The sequence below is a fragment of the Schistocerca nitens genome, chromosome 2 (genome assembly GCF_023898315.1).
Source record: "Schistocerca nitens isolate TAMUIC-IGC-003100 chromosome 2, iqSchNite1.1, whole genome shotgun sequence".
Taxonomy (NCBI): Eukaryota; Metazoa; Arthropoda; class Insecta; order Orthoptera; family Acrididae; genus Schistocerca; species Schistocerca nitens.
In genome coordinates, this window is record NC_064615.1 from 486,696,859 (window position 1) to 486,714,986 (window position 18,128).

Genomic DNA, 18,128 nt, shown 5'->3' on the forward strand with positions numbered 1-18,128 from the left:
TTGGAAGAAAAAGAGATCATCGTAGATCTGCATGGGCGCTTCCAGAATCTCTACTGAGACCTGGCAGTTAACAAAAGCCCAGTGAGTCGTTGAGCGAGGCACTCGTCATCACAACAAGGTCGTCCAAACCCGTCAGGTCTCCTGCGTGCCGGCCGGCCGCACACAGCTGTGACTCCTGCTTTGTTGGAACGTGCGGACACTCTCATTCGAGGTGATCAAATACCTTGCTGCACAGTTGGACTTTTATGTTGGTAGTGCTGACACACACATCCACCAGGGGGGTGCTCAAAGGTGTGAGCCCGCTGGGTTCCTCGCCACTTGACAGGACATAAAAACGGAGGACTATGAGTACTTAATTGCCTGCGCTGAGCATAACAATTTTTTATCGAAAATCTTCACAGGTGATAAAACATCGGTTCATCATGTTGAACTGGAAACCAAATGCCAGTCCATGTAGTTGCGGGACACAACTTCTACTCCGAAGAAAAGGTTCGAAGCCGCACACTCAGCCAGTAAACTCATGGCGACGGTGTTCTGGGGCTCTGAAAGGATTTTTCTTTTTCTTATCCTCCCTCATGGTGACACTATCAACAATGAAGCGTTTTGTGTTACTCACAGTAATTTGAAGAAACGACTTCACTGTGTTAGTTGCCACAAAAATGCAAACGAACTTCTCCTTCTCCATGAGAACGAAAGGCCTCACGTAAGTATGCACACGCGAGTGGACCTCATAAAAATTTATTGGACTGTTCCTCCTCGTCCACTCTAAAGCCCGGTTCTCGCAACTTCCGACTTTAGTCTATTTGGCCCAATGAAGGACGCAATGCACGGGGAGCAGTACGTGAATGATGGGGAAGTTATTGCTGCAGCAAGATGTTGGCGTCGACGTCGAACAATAGAGTGGTAGCATGCAGGCATACACGCCCTCCCAGTGAGGTGGCGTAAGGCTGTCGCATTGAACGGGGATTATGTTAAAAATGGTTCAAATGGCTCCGAGCACTATGGGACTTAACATCTGTGGTCATCAGTACCCTAGAACTTAGAACTACTTAAACCTAACTAACCTAAGGACATCACATACATCCATGCCCGAGGCAGGATTCGAACCTGCGACTGTAGCGGTCGCGCAGTTCCAGACTGAAGCGCCTAGAACCGCTCGGCCACAACGGCCGGCTATGTTAGAAAAAATGATTTTGTAGTCAAAAGAGTAAGGAATAATTTGGTGTGTCGGAATCCAGTGTAAAACGAACCTGCTTTCAGGAATAGATATGTTGCATTGCTTATTGAACGGCCGTCGTAAATCGCTACTGTGCATTGAGACTAAATGTTTTCATTGTTACTAATTTGAGTTTCTGGTCTGGTACATCGTTTTAATTTTCCAGAAAGCTTCATATCAGTGAACAATCAGCTGCAGAGTGAAAATTCGTTCTGGAAACATCTCCCATGCTGTGGCTAAGCCATGTCTGCGGAACGTCCTTTCCTCCAGGAGGGCTAATTATTCACGTTCCGCACCAGAACTTGTGTGTTAGGAAGGCAGGAGGTGATGTACTGGTGGAAGCAGAGCTGTGAGAAGGGGCCGTGAGTCGTGCTCAGTAGCTCAGTTGGTAGAGCAGTTGCCACGAAAGGTGAAGGTCCCGAGTTCGAGTCTCTGTCTGGCACACAGCTCTAATCTGCCACGAAGTTTATAGTTTGAGTTGTCCCAATTTCAAAGTTACATTATAGACGAGCGCTGTGCTTGTGCCTGCTTGAGTTGGAGTGCTTTTGGTTCTTCAGTTTACAGATGCCCCCAACGATTTACCATGTAAGCAACAGTGAGGAGGGAATTTCGACTGCGCGCGGAAAAACCGCCGCTGCTTCACCTAATAGGCACACGCTATGGTGGGAAAAGTAGCTGTATATGATGAGCACTTTTTAAAATAGAAATTGACTGCGTACTTGCAGCATCCTGCTCCTCGGGTTATCCAACAGCTGTCCTGCTGGGTGATAGTTGACAGTGACCTGCTTCAGTCGCAATTTGGGCCGCCACCAAAGAGAAGACAACGACCCATGGCTAGCCGCGATACTGGGGCGCTAGAAAAAAAGGAAGGCGAGATGAGGGCTGGTTGCAGGTCCGCTCTGCTTGGCAGGCCAGAGCGGCCTTGACCCTGACCCTGACCGTGACCCTGGCGGGGGCACGGGCCCGCCTGTCCTCGATAAGCCACCAGCCAGCCAGCCAGACTGCCCGCGGTCCGGCCGCAGGCCAGCGCTGCGCTGCGCTGGCGAAAGGAGGACGGGTCGCTGCGAGGGGCGGCCAGCAGTCCGTCCAGGCGAGCTCGTCAGTGCAGGGAACTTTCTTACCTTGCAGTCTAACGGCCTACCGCACTGGGGCGCCACGGCAGGTCTGCTGGCCACGGCGACAGCAGCACTCAGGTCTGGCTGTACGAGACGCCAGCAGAGACGCCAAGGGAATGCCTTCAGTATGCGCTCAGTTGAAGAGCTAGAAGCTTTGTGTGCAAGTTCGAAATTCAAATAGAAGGCAGGAAACGAAATGTTGGGCACATTCCTTCAGTGCTTACCGTCACATAAACGGGTTATTTCACATGCACTACGCTGAGGTGACAAAAGTCATGGGATACCTACTAACACCAATCCCAAAGAAAGCAGGTGTTGACAGATGTGAGAATTACCGAACAATCAGTTTAATAAGCCACAGCTGCAAAATACTAACACGAATTCTTTACAGACGAATGGAAAAACTAGTAGAAGCCGACCTCGGGGAAAATCAGTTTGGATTCCGTAGAAATACTGGAACACGTGAGGCAATACTGACCTTACGACTTATCTTAGAAGAAAGATTAAGGAAAGGCAAACCTACGTTTCTAGCATTTGTAGACTTAGAGAAAGCTTTTGACAATGTTGACTGGAATACTCTCAAATTCTAAAGGTGGCAGGGGTAAAATACAGGGAGCGAAAGGCTATTTACAATTTGTACAGAAACCAGATGGCAATTATAAGAGTCGAGGGACATGAAAGGGAAGCAGTGGTTGGTAAGGGAGTAAGACAGGGTTGTAGCCTCTCCCCGATGTTATTCAATCTGTATATTGAGCAAGCAGTAAAGGAAACAAAAGAAAAATTCGGAGTAGGTATTAAAATCCATGGAGAAGAAATAAAAACTTTGAGGTTCGCCGATGACATTGTAATTCTGTCAGAGCCAGCAAAGGACTTGGAAGAGCAGTTGAACGGAATGGATGGTGTCTTGAAGGGAGGATATAAGATGAACATCAACAAAAGCAAAACGAGGATAATGGAATCTAGTCGAATTAAGTCGGGTGATGTTGAGGGTATTGGATTAGGAAATGAGACACTTAAAGTAGTAAAGGAGTTTTGCTATTTGGGGAGCAAAATAACTGATGATGGTCGAAGTAGAGAGGATATAAAATGTAGACTGGCAGTGGCAAGGAAAGCGTTTCTGAAGAAGAGAAATTTGTTAACATCGAGTACAGATTTAAGTGTCAGGAAGTCTTTTCTGAAAGTATTTATATGGAGTGTAACCATGTATGGAAGTGAAACATGGACGATAAATAGTTAAGACAAGAAGGGAATAGAAGCTTTCGAAATGTGGTACTACAGAAGAATGCTGAAGATTAGATGCGTAGATCACATATCTAATGAGGAGGTACTGAATAAAATTGGGAAGAAGAGGAATTTGTGGCACAGCTTGACAAGAAGGGATCGGTTATTAGGAAGCGTTCTGAAGCATTAAGGGATCATCAGTTTGGTATTGGAGGGAAGAGTGGAGGGTAAAAATCGTAGAGAGAGACCAAGAGATGAATACACTAAGCAGATTCAGAAGGATGTAGGTTGCAGTAGGTACTGGGAGATGAAGAAGCTTGCACAGGATAGAGTAGCATGGAGAGCTGCATCAAACCAGTCTCAGGACTGAAGACCACAACAACAACAACCTTCTAACATCGTGTCGGACTTGCTTTTGACCAGCGTAAGGCAGCAACTCGACGTGGCGTGGACTCTACAAGCCGTTGGAAGTTTCGCGCAGAAATACTGAACCATGCTGCTTCTATTACCGTCCACAATTGCGAAAGTGCTACCTGTGCAGGATTTTGTGTACAAACTGGTCTCTCGCTTATGTCCTATAAACGTTCTATTGAATTCATGCCTATCTCTCCAATCATCCAGAATTTTTTTAAAACCAAATTTACACAGGTAACACCAGTACTCCAGAAGGGAAGTAGGAGTAATCGGATGATTCACAGACCCACATCACTGACGCCGATCTGCAGCTGGATTTTGGAACATGTACTGTGCTCCAACTTTACGAATTACCTTCAAGGAAACGTTCTATTGACACTTAGTCAGCAGGGATTCAGAAAATGTCGTTCTTGTGAAACACATCTAGCTCCTTCTTCTCGCGAAGTAATGAGTGCTATCGGCAGGGGACGCCAAATTGACTCCATATTTTTAGATTTCCAGGACGCTTTCGACACCGTTCCTCACCGCAGACGTCTAATCAAATTAAGTGTCTATGGAGTTATGGCTTCAGTTGCGCGGCTGGATTTCTGATTTCATCGAGTGAAACAGAAGAGGTATGCGGCGTTCCCCAAGGAAGTGTTATAGGCCCTTATTGATCCTAATCTGTGTAAACGATGTACGAGACAATCTGAGCAGCACTCATGGATTGTTTGCAGGTGATGTTGTCATTTACCGTCTAGCAAAGTCATCAGAAGATGAAAACCAATTGTAAAATGACTTAGACACGAACATCTGTATGGTGAAAAAAGTGGTAATATACTCTAAATAAGGAAAACTGTGATGTAATCAACTCGAGTACTAAAAATACTCCTTTACATTTCGGTTACACAATCAACCACACAAATCTAAAGGCCGTCAATCCAACTAAATACCTAGGGGTTACAATTACCAACAGCTTAAATTGGAACGATCACATGTTATAGGGAAGTCAAACCAAATACTTCGTTTTATTGGCAGATTACTTGAAGAGGCAACGGGTCTAGTAAAAAAGACTGCCTACACTACGCTTGTACGTCCTCTGCTAGAGTACTGCTGTCGATATGGGATGTCTGTCAGATAGAGTTGACGGAGAACATCGACAAACTTCAAACAAAGGCAGTTTGTTTTGTATTATTACGAAATAGGGTATCACAAGCGAGCTGGGGTTTCAATCACTAAAACAAAGATCTTTTCACGAAATTGTAATCGTCTGCTTTGTCCTTTGAATGCGAAAGTATTCTATTGACGCCAACCTTCATAGGGAGAAATCGTCATCGCAATAAAATAAATCAGACGTCATACGGACAGACTGAACTGTTCATTTTACCCGCTCGCTGTTAGAAAGTGAACATGTAGAGAAATAGTCTGAAGGAGGTTCGATGAAACCTCCGCCAGTCACTTAAGTGTGAATTGCAGAGTAGTCGTGTTGATGTAGTTGTAGTTGTCAAAGTATGGTCGAGGTGTCGCCGGTGTTGTCCGCCAAGGTTGCAGGTCGTATGCCATTGCCTTCCTCTGAACTGTGAACGGAATGACCCACCCCAGTTAAAGGAGTATCTTTCTCGTACGTTGGATGGGCTTCGAGCATGGTGCAACTTAATATTTTTCCCATTAAGAAACCATTGCCAGATATGGAAGAAGTGACAGACTGGGGGTAGAACAGAATGCATTAGTTTTGTTGTTTGGCGTTACTAATGATCCACCGAGCCTCATGGATATAAGTAACAGCGTTTATTTCTCAGTGATGCCCTTATTTCTTTCACGCGACACAGCGGAGATGTTATATCACAGAGGTTTTTGTGTCTTCTCCCGTCACGCGTGTTATAAAACGCTGTACTCAAATAGATGTTTTACTCATTTAGTCCTAAGATATTCCGCCGTTGATGAAGCAGTACCGAAGACTGTTATTGACTTTTCCCATCGCACCCAGGAAAGTGACTGCATTTGCAACTATGGCTTGTTTTGACAGCCGCAGCCTGCATCGGTAGATGCATCCCGTAAATAGATGTCACAGTGAGCGTGCAGCTGCGTTGTAGAAATCAGACGCCTCTCTGCACACACTGGTGGAAAGTGTCCTTGTTTGCAGAAATGTCAGAGTTAAAGGGTTCATTGACGTCGAGCCACCGGCGGAAACTTGTGGGAGGAGAAAAATATAACCGGCCATTGATGTTTTAAGTAAGCATCCTGACGTTTGGACTGCGGCGTGTTCTTGAGATTTTCTTGGTTTAATGTCGTCAATATGTCGACCATAAGATAGTCCTGAAGTCTTCTAGTGAGGTAATGGCTGCATTCTGTGCGAATTACTGAGTTATTTATTGTATTGGACATTCCTATTACGTGGAAACTGCAAAAGGTATTTTTAGTAAAGTCTCAATCGTGTCTCAGTAACAGAAATTTCAGTTATCTTTCTTGAGCTAAGAAGCTCTTACTGCCTGTCTGAAAAATTTTCTGGATGTCCATAATGTGAAATCCTAATTCTGCCCCATGTTATATCCAGTGAACTTGACACGTCCCCTTTGAACAATTGTACAAGATTGTGCTTAAACTGACACACAATATTTTGTTAGCGCAACGCAATCTGACTTTCAATAATCCCTACAAAAGAATGGGCCCTGACTAACATTAAACTATTCAGCAAGGGACTGGATAACAGCATTGCTGGTTTTAAGGACAATTCCAAAAACTTTCTGAGTGCACAAGTGGTGGTTTATGGACTTGCTATATTGTCCGCAAGACTCTTCAATGGTGATTGTGCACCTGCACAGTCACAACAGATGGCTGCTGGCCATTTCTACAAGGACTACAGTGGGTCTACACCTTTGCTGACTCACCAGTACCATTATCTCCACAAGGACTACAGTGGGTCAGCATCTCTGGTGGCCCACCAATACCACAATCTCTACCAGGACTACAGTGGGTCTACTCTGTGATGACCTACCTACCAATGTTCTTCAAAACGTCGACTGACTCTGCCGTGGGTTTACTCTGTTGTGGCCCATTACCTGTCTGCATGTCGAGTCAGCACTGTCTTTCCGTTGGAAGGACAACACTACTTCTTCAAGACTGCATGGAAATCCACTACGTCTGTGTGCATTGTCTTTTACTGCTCAGACTTTGAGAAAAACACGGCAATTTTAGTGTGATCAACGATCAGGACTATCTTTATGGACTGTGAGAAAATTTTAGCTTTTGACCAACATTGTATCAATAAGTGTGTGCATTTGATTTCTTTTTTATTGTAATTGTGAAAAAAATTTTAACAAATATGTTTTGGCCAGTGCCCAAAAAAATTTGTAAAATTTTTTGTGGGTAGCATGGGGGCTATGTAAGTAGGCTGTTTAGGTTTTTTTATTGGTAACGCCACCTCTGTATGAAAATCACTGGCTGTGCTGTGTGCAGTCTGTGGCTGCTTTGCGTTGTTGTAATACTCGCCATTGTAGTGTTAGGCAGCTGGCTGTGAACAGCGCGTAGCGTTGCGCAGTTGGAGGTGAGCCGCCAGCAGTGGTGGATGTGGGGAGAGAGATGGCGGAGTTTTGAAATTTGTCATGAACTGCTATATATTATGACTATTGAGGTAAATACATTGGTTGTTCTCTATCAAAATCTTTCATTTGCTAACTATGCCTATCAGTAGTTAGTGCTTTCAGTACTTTGAATCTTATTTAGCTGGCAGTAGTGGCGCTCGCTGTATTGCAGTAGCTTGAGTAGCGAAGATTTTTGTGAGGTAAGTGATTTGTGAAAGGTATAGTTTAAAGTTAGTCAGGGCCCATTCTTTTGTAGGGATTATTGAAAGTCAGATTGCGTTGCGCTAACAAAATATTGTGTGTTAGTTTAAGCACAATCTTGTACAATTGTTCAAAGGGGACGTTTCAAACTAAGTGTAACACGCTAAAACGTTAAATTTTAGCAGGATCCTTAATTTATAATTATTTATCTGCACTTCTGGTGAGTGAGAAGGCTCGCGTTCTTAACCTGCCTTGGCCTAAAGAAATACTGCCCCCCCCCCCCCCCCCCTGTGCTAACTTATCAGACCGCAGCACTACAATTCGAGTACTTGTCCCAACCTCGTATTTTGTTTTTCGTCTCGCCAGAAATACGGCCAAATGATTGGACGGTAGCTACAGCCGATGGTCATTAAAATATGAAAGCGAACTTGCCAGATAAGGAACATCAAATGAGAAAACAGTAATCATATTTCGAGATAACCGGTCCTTTTATCGATCTATATGATCGTTTCATTTCTGAACTACAATGTACCATCAACCATTAGTTTGAATTTAGCTTTGCAAGATAGTCTCTGTGAATACGTTAGTGGTGCTTATCAGTTAAGACAGGTGTGTATCAACTTTGCTAAGCGTTCCCTTTTTGATCTTGAAGTGAGCAGTCGTGTAGTAATGAACAAATATATCGTGACTGTGATCAAATGATAATGCAGCATTTGTCGTGTCACCTTTACTTTGGAGCATCGATATTAGAGGGAATGGCTGCTCCACAGAAGTTTACGAATTTTTCTCTTGATGCCATATCACTCTCCACTCCTTGCACCCCTCCAGACGTCTTTCACACACAACAATACGAGTATCATGACAAAGGCAAAGTTTTTGGATGACGCTTTACACTCTACCCTGGAAGCTGGTTAGGTAGTGAACTCCTGAAACGTTCGATGGTAGTAATGAAACACCTTCGGTTTATCTGCAAAAATCTAAAGGTGATTATTTCGCCATTTGATTTTTCTTAGATCGTTAAATCATGTATCTGTTAGGAGTAGATAAATCTTTTCCTTAAAAAAATAACAAAAAAAAGGCAATAAAGAAAACCACGAAGGAATTATCCAAACGAGACAGAAATCGTGTGCAGACGAACACACGATTACAGGTTTAGAAAGAGCTTCCAAATTTAGCAGGTCAATAACGCGTCGGTCCATCTGTGGCCCTTTCGCAAGCCGTTATTCGGCCTATCATTGATTGAGCGAGTTGTTGGATGTCCTTCTGAGGGATACGGTGCTAGATTCTGTGCAATTGGCGCGTCAGATTGTCAAGATCCCGAGCTAGTTGCAGAGCCCTGCCCATTCTGTTCGAAGCGTTCTCAATTGTGGAGAGATTCGGCGCGATGGTAGGGTTTGACAAGCACGAATAAAAGCAGTAGAGACTCTCGCTATGTGCGGGCGGCTTTATCTTACTGAAGGGTAAGCCCAGGATGGCTTGCTATGAAGGGCAGTATATCTGCGCCTCGCAGAATATCGGCGATGTGCAGCTGTATCATAGGGGCGCCGCGGATGACGCAACAAGCTCCAACAACGACAAAGGTAACGATGCACGATACCTCGAACTAACACAACCACACCTTGCATGCACTGTCGCAGATAGCAAGCCGCTACTGCCCTTACTACCCGTCCTACTGTCGCAGAGGCTTCTTTCCCTTGGCTCTTATTTTACTCTGCCCTTACAACCGCTACCCTTCAATCGTTTTCGACCACTTCTATCTCCTGATGGACCATGTTAATGAGTAATCTTACCCAGACGCATCGACAGATAGTCACGGGCATTCACTCTTCCTTTATTTACCTTGTAACGTGTTGTAATAGTTTGCGACGGATTATTAATACGACGATAAATGTAAAATACCTGCGCGAGAGATAAATACTCTGTGGAACTGAAGCATCTTCATGCGGACTCGATAACAAAGATATACAGACTGTATTAAGCTACGGCAAAGAGATAATTATTCCATGTTGGACGTTGGAAGAGAGATGTTCTATGTCGGATTGAGAGGAGATTGTTGGAAGCCGCCATTAAGGCAGTAATCTATGTTTTATGGTATTGAAGAAAATAAATACATATAAAAGCACAAAAGGAGTATCAGGTGTGTAGAGTTTATAAGCCTTAATCATTTCAAAAGAAATATTCAGTGATTATAAGACGCAAGTCGTTCGGAAGTGTTGTGTGGTTTGAACCTGCAGTTTGAACCTGCAGTTTTACGCGGTTTTGGGATTCGTCTAGAATATTTCTCCGAAGACCTAATTAATTTCACGAACTAAAGTTGGACTCCACATTCCATACACATGACACAGCATAGCACTTGGCTGTGATCGATTTCCGTAGAGCGATGAATTATCTTTAGCGATTTAAGGAGGAGAAGTTCCAGCAAGAAGACTCAACGAGATCTGCTGCTGCGAAACTCATATTACCGTATTCTTTAACTTACGGAGAACAGTAAGCAATTTAGACTTCATAACCACCGCAAACGTAATTAAAAGGACTCAACTCAAATAAAAGGAGCAAACAGTGAAAAGGAATCGCTAAACCAAACCATAAATAAAAATCAATAACTATACGCAATCACATTAATAAAACGCTCATAAAATAATAGAGAGAATAAAAATAAGAACTTTAAAACGTTTCCGCTGCTCATCGGGGTCAGTTAAAAAATGTGTGAAATCTTATGGGACTTAACTGTAAGGTCGTCAGTCCCTAAGTTAACACACTACTTAACCTAAATTATCCTAAGGACAAACACACACACCCATGCCCGAGGGAGGACTCGAACCTCCGCCAGGACCAGCCGCACAGTCCATGACTGCAGCGCCGCAAACCGCTCGGCTAATCCCGCGCGGCGGGTCAGTTAAAAGCGGGACTCATAACTGAAGAGAACTGTACCCAGTCAACGTGATTCCATACCGAAGACGTGTGAAGCTCTTTCTCTTGAATAAATCATTTTTTTCTGAAATTATAATCATTTATTTGTCTGCACATGAACGTCACATCTACCACTTTTCATAGCATTTGGATAATTCCTTCGTGGAGCTTCGCTTTCTCTTTTTATGCCTTAGAGTGTATATTAATGACTGCTGTGTTCTATTGTCACGCGGCACCAGCGCAGAGTATTCTTAGCGTAAAGTGCACTCCATTATCAGAGGTTCAATAATGGTTCAAATGGCTCTGAGCACTATGGGACTTAACTTCTGAGGTCATCAGTCCCCTAGAACTTAGAACTACTTAAACCTAACTAACCTAGGGACATCACACACATCCATGCCCGAGGCAGGATTCGAACCTGCGTCTTTAGCGGTCGCGCGGTTCCAGACTGTAGCGCCTAGCGCGCGGGATTAGCCGAGCGGTGTGAGGCGCTGCAGTCATGGACTGTGCGGCTGATCCAGGCGGAGGTTCGAGTCCTCCCTCGGGTATGGGTGTGTGTGTTTGTCCTTATGATAATTTAGGTAGTGTGTAGTGTGTAAGCTTGGGGACTGATGACCTTAGCAGTTAAGTCCCATAAGATTTCACACACATTTGAACTTTTTTTCTTTGTAGCGCCTATAACCACTCGGCCACCCCGGCGGGCCCATTATCAGAGGTACTAAATGTTGTAGAATAACCGCAGAATGCAAGGTTTCCTTGATCCTTTTGCTGTCGATGCATTTCCTCGGAGTGAGACTCGATATATAGTACTAATAACACTGCTTTAGCAATAACAGTCGCCTTATCAAACACATCGAAATAGGTACCATCTAACGCAGTCAATGTGCGTTTCTTGTTGTTAACTCCTTGCCATAGAAGAAACTGTACCTTGTATTAGACACAGACAGGAGCGCAACACGGTGGAGAGAGACAGTGACTATAGCAGCGGCTGCACCGGCGCCGCGCTGCTAGAAAGCTGCGTTGCCTTTCTCCAGGCGGATCGGGGAAAGCACGAGAGTTTCTTGCAGTCAGAAATGCCAGCGCCGGCACCTCTCATTCCTTTCTATTCTTCTGCGTCCAGTCCCTCGGTGTTCATTAAAGAGGCGCTTTGAGAGCGAAGTTGCATCTCAGCCTTTAGTACAGCGCACTGCGTGTCATTATTAACGTGACGAACTTCGCTTTTAGTTCCGCTCCAGAGAAGAATGGTAACTAAATGATTTGCATACGTACTCTAAGAGATTATTTTATAATAACGAAGGTACCTGCCTAGGTGAAGGAACCTTCCCCTCCCACTCCCCTCTCACTTTATTTTTTTTTTAAACAGCAGAACAATGCACCTGTTTCCGTAACAACGTCTAAATTCCTGACGAAAGTAATTTACCTGACATTTGGTAATATGAGTGAATTTTGTGCTTAAGTATTTTATCTACGAAGCCGTTCTCTGCTGCAGAGAGAAAGAGAGAGAGAGAGAAAGAGAATTGTCTGATATCCTTATCGCGTCCGGGTCGTTAATCTTACGAATCACCGAGCGAGGTGGCGCAGTGGTTAGCACACTGGACTCGCATTCGGGAGGACGACGGTTCAATCCCGTCTCCGGCCATCCTGATTTAGGTTTTCCGTGATTTTCCTAAATCGTTTCAGGCAAATGCCGGGATGGTTCCTTTGAAAGGGCACGGCCGATTTCCTTCCCAATCCTTCCCTAACCCGAGCTTGCGCTCCGTCTCTAATGACCTCGTTGTCGACGGGACGTTAAACACTACCCACCACCACCACCACCATCTTACGAATCCCTAAATATGTTATGCAACATGTAGAAGTTACAAAAAAATGGCTCTCAGCACTATGGGACTTAACATCTATGGTCATCAGTCCCCTAGAACTTAGAACTACTTAAACCTAACTAACCTAAGGACATCACACAACACCCAGCCATCACGAGGCAGAGAAAATCCCTGACCCCGCCGGGAATCGAACCCGGGAACCCGGGCGTGGGAAGCGAGAACGCTACCGCACGACCACGAGATGCGGGCTAGAAGTTACATTCCTACAAAATTATATCCGATGTACTACGTTCGTGGTGCTATGAAGCACAAGGAAAACTCAGCTTTTCATGGGATTCCAGTTAAAGTAGAAAGTTTCCGAGCTGTATTCTTTATGCAATCATTATCGTTTTTTCCGTCTTAAGTTTACGTTATTTAAAGATTTTTTTCTCAGATTCGTTTCGCTTTTATTTATAGAGTGTTTTCTGTGGTCGTTCTGGAAATGTATTACCGTGTACATAATATATCTCTAAATTTTGGTACATATCTATATAGATTAAAAACAGTATATCTTCATAAAATTTAGTTATGGTATTTTTCCCTCTTCTCACATTTTGTGAACTCCTGTGCTTTTTCTTTGTTGTTAGCGGAGGTTGAATTCGGAAAAAATGTGATGTTTTCATGTGACTTTATCCGTGTTGACTTTGATCTGTTTTGCTATTGTGGAGGTTCCGGCGAAGTTTCCTAGTGTTAGTTGGAGGCCGTATGTGAACCGCTAGCAGTGTACATCTTCCAGTGTTGTGATCGGGTCTTGGGATCCAGTTACAGAACTTTTAATTATTGGTCTCAGAGCAGTGAGAAGTTTAATCCTTTCTCGCCGATGAGAGTGATACTAGAGACCCATATAAACCGATTTTTCATGTAGAGTAGTCATTCCCCATGGCACCGGACTCTACAGAGACACAAACACTCATTATTGTCCCAGAGATAAATTAAAATATACTGTAAAACAAAAAAGACATACCACGAAGAAGTTATCCGGATGGGACGGAAATCGGTAGATCTAATGTATGCGTACAGACAAACAGTTGACTACAATTTCAGGAAATAGGAAGATCTATGCAGGAGAAAGATCTTCACAAATTGAGCTTGTCAATAACGCATTGGTCAACCTCTGACCCTTATGCAGGCAGTTATTCGGCTTGTTGTTGGATGTCCTCCTCAGGGATATCGCGGCTGATTCTGTCCAACTGGTGCCTTGTATTGTATTGTATTGTATGGTAACCGGAGAACTAGAAACGACGGAGAGGCTCCGTCCCCGTCGCAGCCGCAGTGGTCCACGACCCCACGACTACTGCCGCAGTCCACTTCACCCCTCCGCCGCCCCACACCGAACCCAGGGTTATTGTGCCGTTCGGCCCCCGGTGGACCCCCCAGAGAACGTCTCACACCAGACGAGTGTAACGCCTATGTTTGCGTGGTACAGTAATGGTGGTGTACGCGTACGTGGAGAACTTGTTTGCGCAGCAGTCGCCGACATAGTGTAACTGAGGCAGAATAAGGGGAACCAACCCGCATTCGCCGAGGCAGATGGAAAACCGCCTAAAAACCATCCACAGACTGGCCGGTTGACCGGACCTCGACACAAATCCGCCGGGCAGATTCGTACCGGGGACTAGGCGCTCGGGCCGGCTGCGGTGGCCGAGCGGTTCTAGGCGCTGCAGTCCTGAACCGAGGGACTGCTACGGTCGCAGGTTCGAATCCTGCCTCGGGCATGGATGTGTGTGATGTCCTTAGGTTATTTAGTTTTAAGTAGTTCTAAGTTCTAGGGGACTGATGACCTAAGATGTTAAGCCACTTGTGCTCAGAGCCATTTTAGCCAACCAGGCGCTCCTTCCCTCCCGGAAAGTCGTGAGTTAGACCGCACGGCCAACCGGGCGGGCAAATTGATGCTTCAGATTGTCAAAATCTCGAGCTGGTTGGCGGGCACTGCCCATAAAGGTCCAAACGTTCTCAAACTGGGAAGCGATCCGGTGACATTGCTGGCCAAGGTACGGTTTGGCAAGCACGAATAAACACAGTAGAAACTCTCATCGTGTGCGATGGAAGCGGTATTATCTTGCTGAAATGTAAGCCCAGAATGGCTTGCCATGAAGGGCAACAAAATGGGGTTTAGAATATCGTCGACGAACCGGTGTGCTCTAAGGATGTCGTGGATGACAACCAAAGCGGTCTTACTATAAAAATAAATGGCATCCCAGACCGTCCATCATTCCTGGTTGTTGGGCCGTATGGCGAGAGACAGTCGAGTTGGTATCCCACTGCTGTCTGGGGCATCTCCAGACACAGCTTCACTGATGACAATTATTCTGCAGCCAATGACGTTCCTGGCTGAATGGGCATAATTTGGCATGATATCCCACAGTGGAAAATCGAACAAACTCCTTAATACCAACCCGAATAACTGCTTGCATAAGAACCAGTGGTGGACCATCGCGTTACTGACTTGCTCGGTTTGTGAAACTCTTTCTCTTGAAACAATCATCCGATGTTTTAAAGTTGTAATCAGTTGTTTGTGTGTACATGCACTTCAGATCTACCGATTTCTGTCGCATTCGGATAATTCCTTCGTGGTGCGTCGTTTATTTGGTTCAGAATGTAATTTGAATTATTCGGTGGTGAGATTCCGCCTGGTTGTCAGACAAGTGCCGGGAACGATAAAAACGCAGTGCAAAACTCTGTGTTCTGTAACTGATGGGCCAGTCGGGACCGACCGACCACCGTGTCGCCCTCCACCATTGGCATTATTAAATGCTGGACAGAGGAGTGTGGGTCCAGCACACCGCTCTCTCCGCCGTTGTCGGCTGTTTTGACCGTGGTGCCGCTATTTCTCACTCAAGCAGCTACTTAACTGCCATCACGAGGCTGAGTGCATGCCTTTCCAGTGCTTCTCACCAAGGAAAATGGGACGCAGGTGCTCCGCATAGCAGCCAGACATGCTGAGCACTAAGCGACAGAGGCTGACCCTAGACTGATAAGATCCTCCCATTTGTTCGTAAATGGGAAGCCCTTTCCGCCATTACCGGCTTATCTGGTAGTTGGATGAAGGGAGGTGTGACTTCAGAATGGGCCGTATCTGAAACCACCAGCTCTATTCCTATGAGTGGAGAATGAAAAGAATGCAAAAAAAAAAAAAAGTGCCAGTGCAGAGAATTAATCTGGGTCCAGCAATAAACGTTACCGAATGAATACGTCGTATAATTAGTGTTGTACACCGTTCAGTGTTGAAAGTGTGTGGATTCAAGCGGCGCCCACGATCAGGACTTTGATTGACGCAACGACAAAACCGAGGATGGACAAAAGCATATATGGGTAACCTTTGGTGACCCGTGGGCCGGACTCATATACTCACTTAAGCTGGCGAGCGGCCTCGTCATGTGACGCAACAGCAGCGCTCGTAGCGCAAAAAGTCCAAACTAAAGCTAATGTTTATGGGGTAGCGCATAGATATGAATGGCACCCTTTTTCCAGCAAGCGTGGAACTCCAGTACATCACTCGTGGCTGCCGCATCGCGGTCGCGAAGTGGGGCCGAGGCAGCGCCAGATAAGTTTTACAATCTGACGATAATTTATGGATTTGTAGTTTTAGCTTGACGGTGTCCACTATGGACAAACAATAGATACTGTTATTCTGAAGGAGGATGGGTTAACCCGACTGAAACCTAGGTAAATTCTAGGTAAACGGTGCAACTGAGGATGCTCATTATTAAAATTAAAATGGACAAACAATAGATACTGTTATTCTGAAGAAGGATGGGTTAACCCGACTGAAACCTAGGTAAATTCTAGGTAAACGGTGCAACTGAGGATGCTCATTATTAAAATTAAAATTAATATTTATACAGTTGCTGACAGGGCCCCGAAATGTTGAAGACCTTCAGATTTACACAGTTGCTGCTTCACAGCCATGTCTGAGATTTTGAAACTATCTTCTGTTTCAACAGTTATACTGTTCTATATTTCTGCTGAAATCGCTTACATTCAGCATCCACTTTTCTCTTCATATTGCAACTCATTTTGCGAATGAACTCAGCAAAGACCCACGGAAACACTTCACGAAATTAACAAACAACTAGCAGAGAAGTTTACGCGGGAACTGGCAATAGGCACCTTGTTTATTTAACAAGTTGTGGCACCTGCGGCCGTTGTTCAAATCACCATACTTCACGAGCAGTATGTAATTTTCGTGTGACTGTCGCTTATTACCAACGTTTCCAGTGTATCAGTGTGTAGCACAGACGTAGGCAGTAAGCAGTAAATAACGTGCGTGTATTGACAGCGGAGTTCCAGACGTGAAAATATTTCTGTACCGGTACTCCTTCAAGGCAGTGAGGTGTTTCGGTAACTCCCCGTACGCGCAAGAGCACACGGCCGTAACTTCGCGCTGGGACTGGAAACGTGTTTCTCCCAATTATTCAAATCCGGCGGCAGCGAAATGGCGTTGGATACGCGCGGAGTAGCAAATCTTCCACTGGTTCAAAAATGGTTCAATTAGCTCTGAGCACTATGGGACTTAACATCTGAGGTCACCAGTCCCCTAGAACTTAGAACTACTTAAACCTAACTAACCTAAGGACATCACAACACATCCATGCCCGAGGCAGGATTCGAACCTGCGACCGAAGCGATAGCGCGGTTCCAGACTGAAGCACCTAGAACCGCTCGGACACTCCGGCCGGCCTTCCACTGGTGTGCGTCATAACTGCCAACCCGAGGCTAGCCGAAAGTTGTCAGAAAACACTGAAAATGGGTCCCGGGCGGAATACAATGCGAGCGACCTGGCTCTCTGTCCCACGAATTTCTTCAGCGGGCTGGACTGAAACCAGTCGCGGGCCGGATCTCAGCCGCGTGCCGACCAAGGACTAAAGGAACGTTTGAAAGCGACGCGCCGGTATCTGACGCACGCTGCGTGGGGCACTGAGCAGACCGGCAGCAGCTTCGTCTTGCTGAGAGCGGCACTCGGCGATAACTGTGGGACGGTAGCGGAGTAGGCCTAGAGCGTGGAGAAAGGAGCCGGCAGCGGTCTGGCCTACGCAGGTCCCTCCGCTCGTGACGCCGCGTTGAGCAAGGCGGCGCGCAGTCTGCGCGGGGCGCGCCCCCTGGCTGCAGCAGATTGCGAAAGCCACGAGCCGCGGCTCGCCGTCTGGTGAGCGCAGGAGAGCGCCTGCTAAGTCCGTAATGCTTCAGATGCGCTCGCGCCTTCCGTGACGCCGCGCCAAGTCTCATCCGAGTCAGCGGCCGCTGTTCACAAACTCTGAAGCCATCCTCACGCGGCGCTTGTTTCTCGTCTGAAGCACTCCCGACACGGCTTCCATCACGGTTGATCCACACTTACAAGGGAACCTCCCCATCGCACCCCCCTCAGATTTAGTTATAAATTGGCACAGTGGATGGGCCTTGAAAAACTGAACACAGATCAATCGAGAAAACAGGAAGAAGTTGTGTGGAACTATGAAAAAATAAGCAAAATATACAAACTGAGTAGTCCATGCGCAAGATAGGCAACATCAAGGATAGCGTAAGCTCAGGAGCGCCGTGGTCCCGTGGTTAACGTGAGCAGCTGCGGAACGAGACGACCTTAGTTCAAGGCTTCCCTCGAGTGAAAACTTTACATTCTTTATTTTCGCAAAGT

The 18,128-nt window shown here is 45.7% G+C and overlaps 1 protein-coding gene across 1 annotated transcript in view; it reads right to left on the reverse strand.

Annotated features, from left to right (window-relative positions):
- The window catches only part of LOC126236429 (protein dimmed-like), a 281,430-nt gene that overhangs the window by 191,628 nt on the left and 71,674 nt on the right, over window positions 1-18,128 (reverse strand). The window lies entirely within an intron of this gene.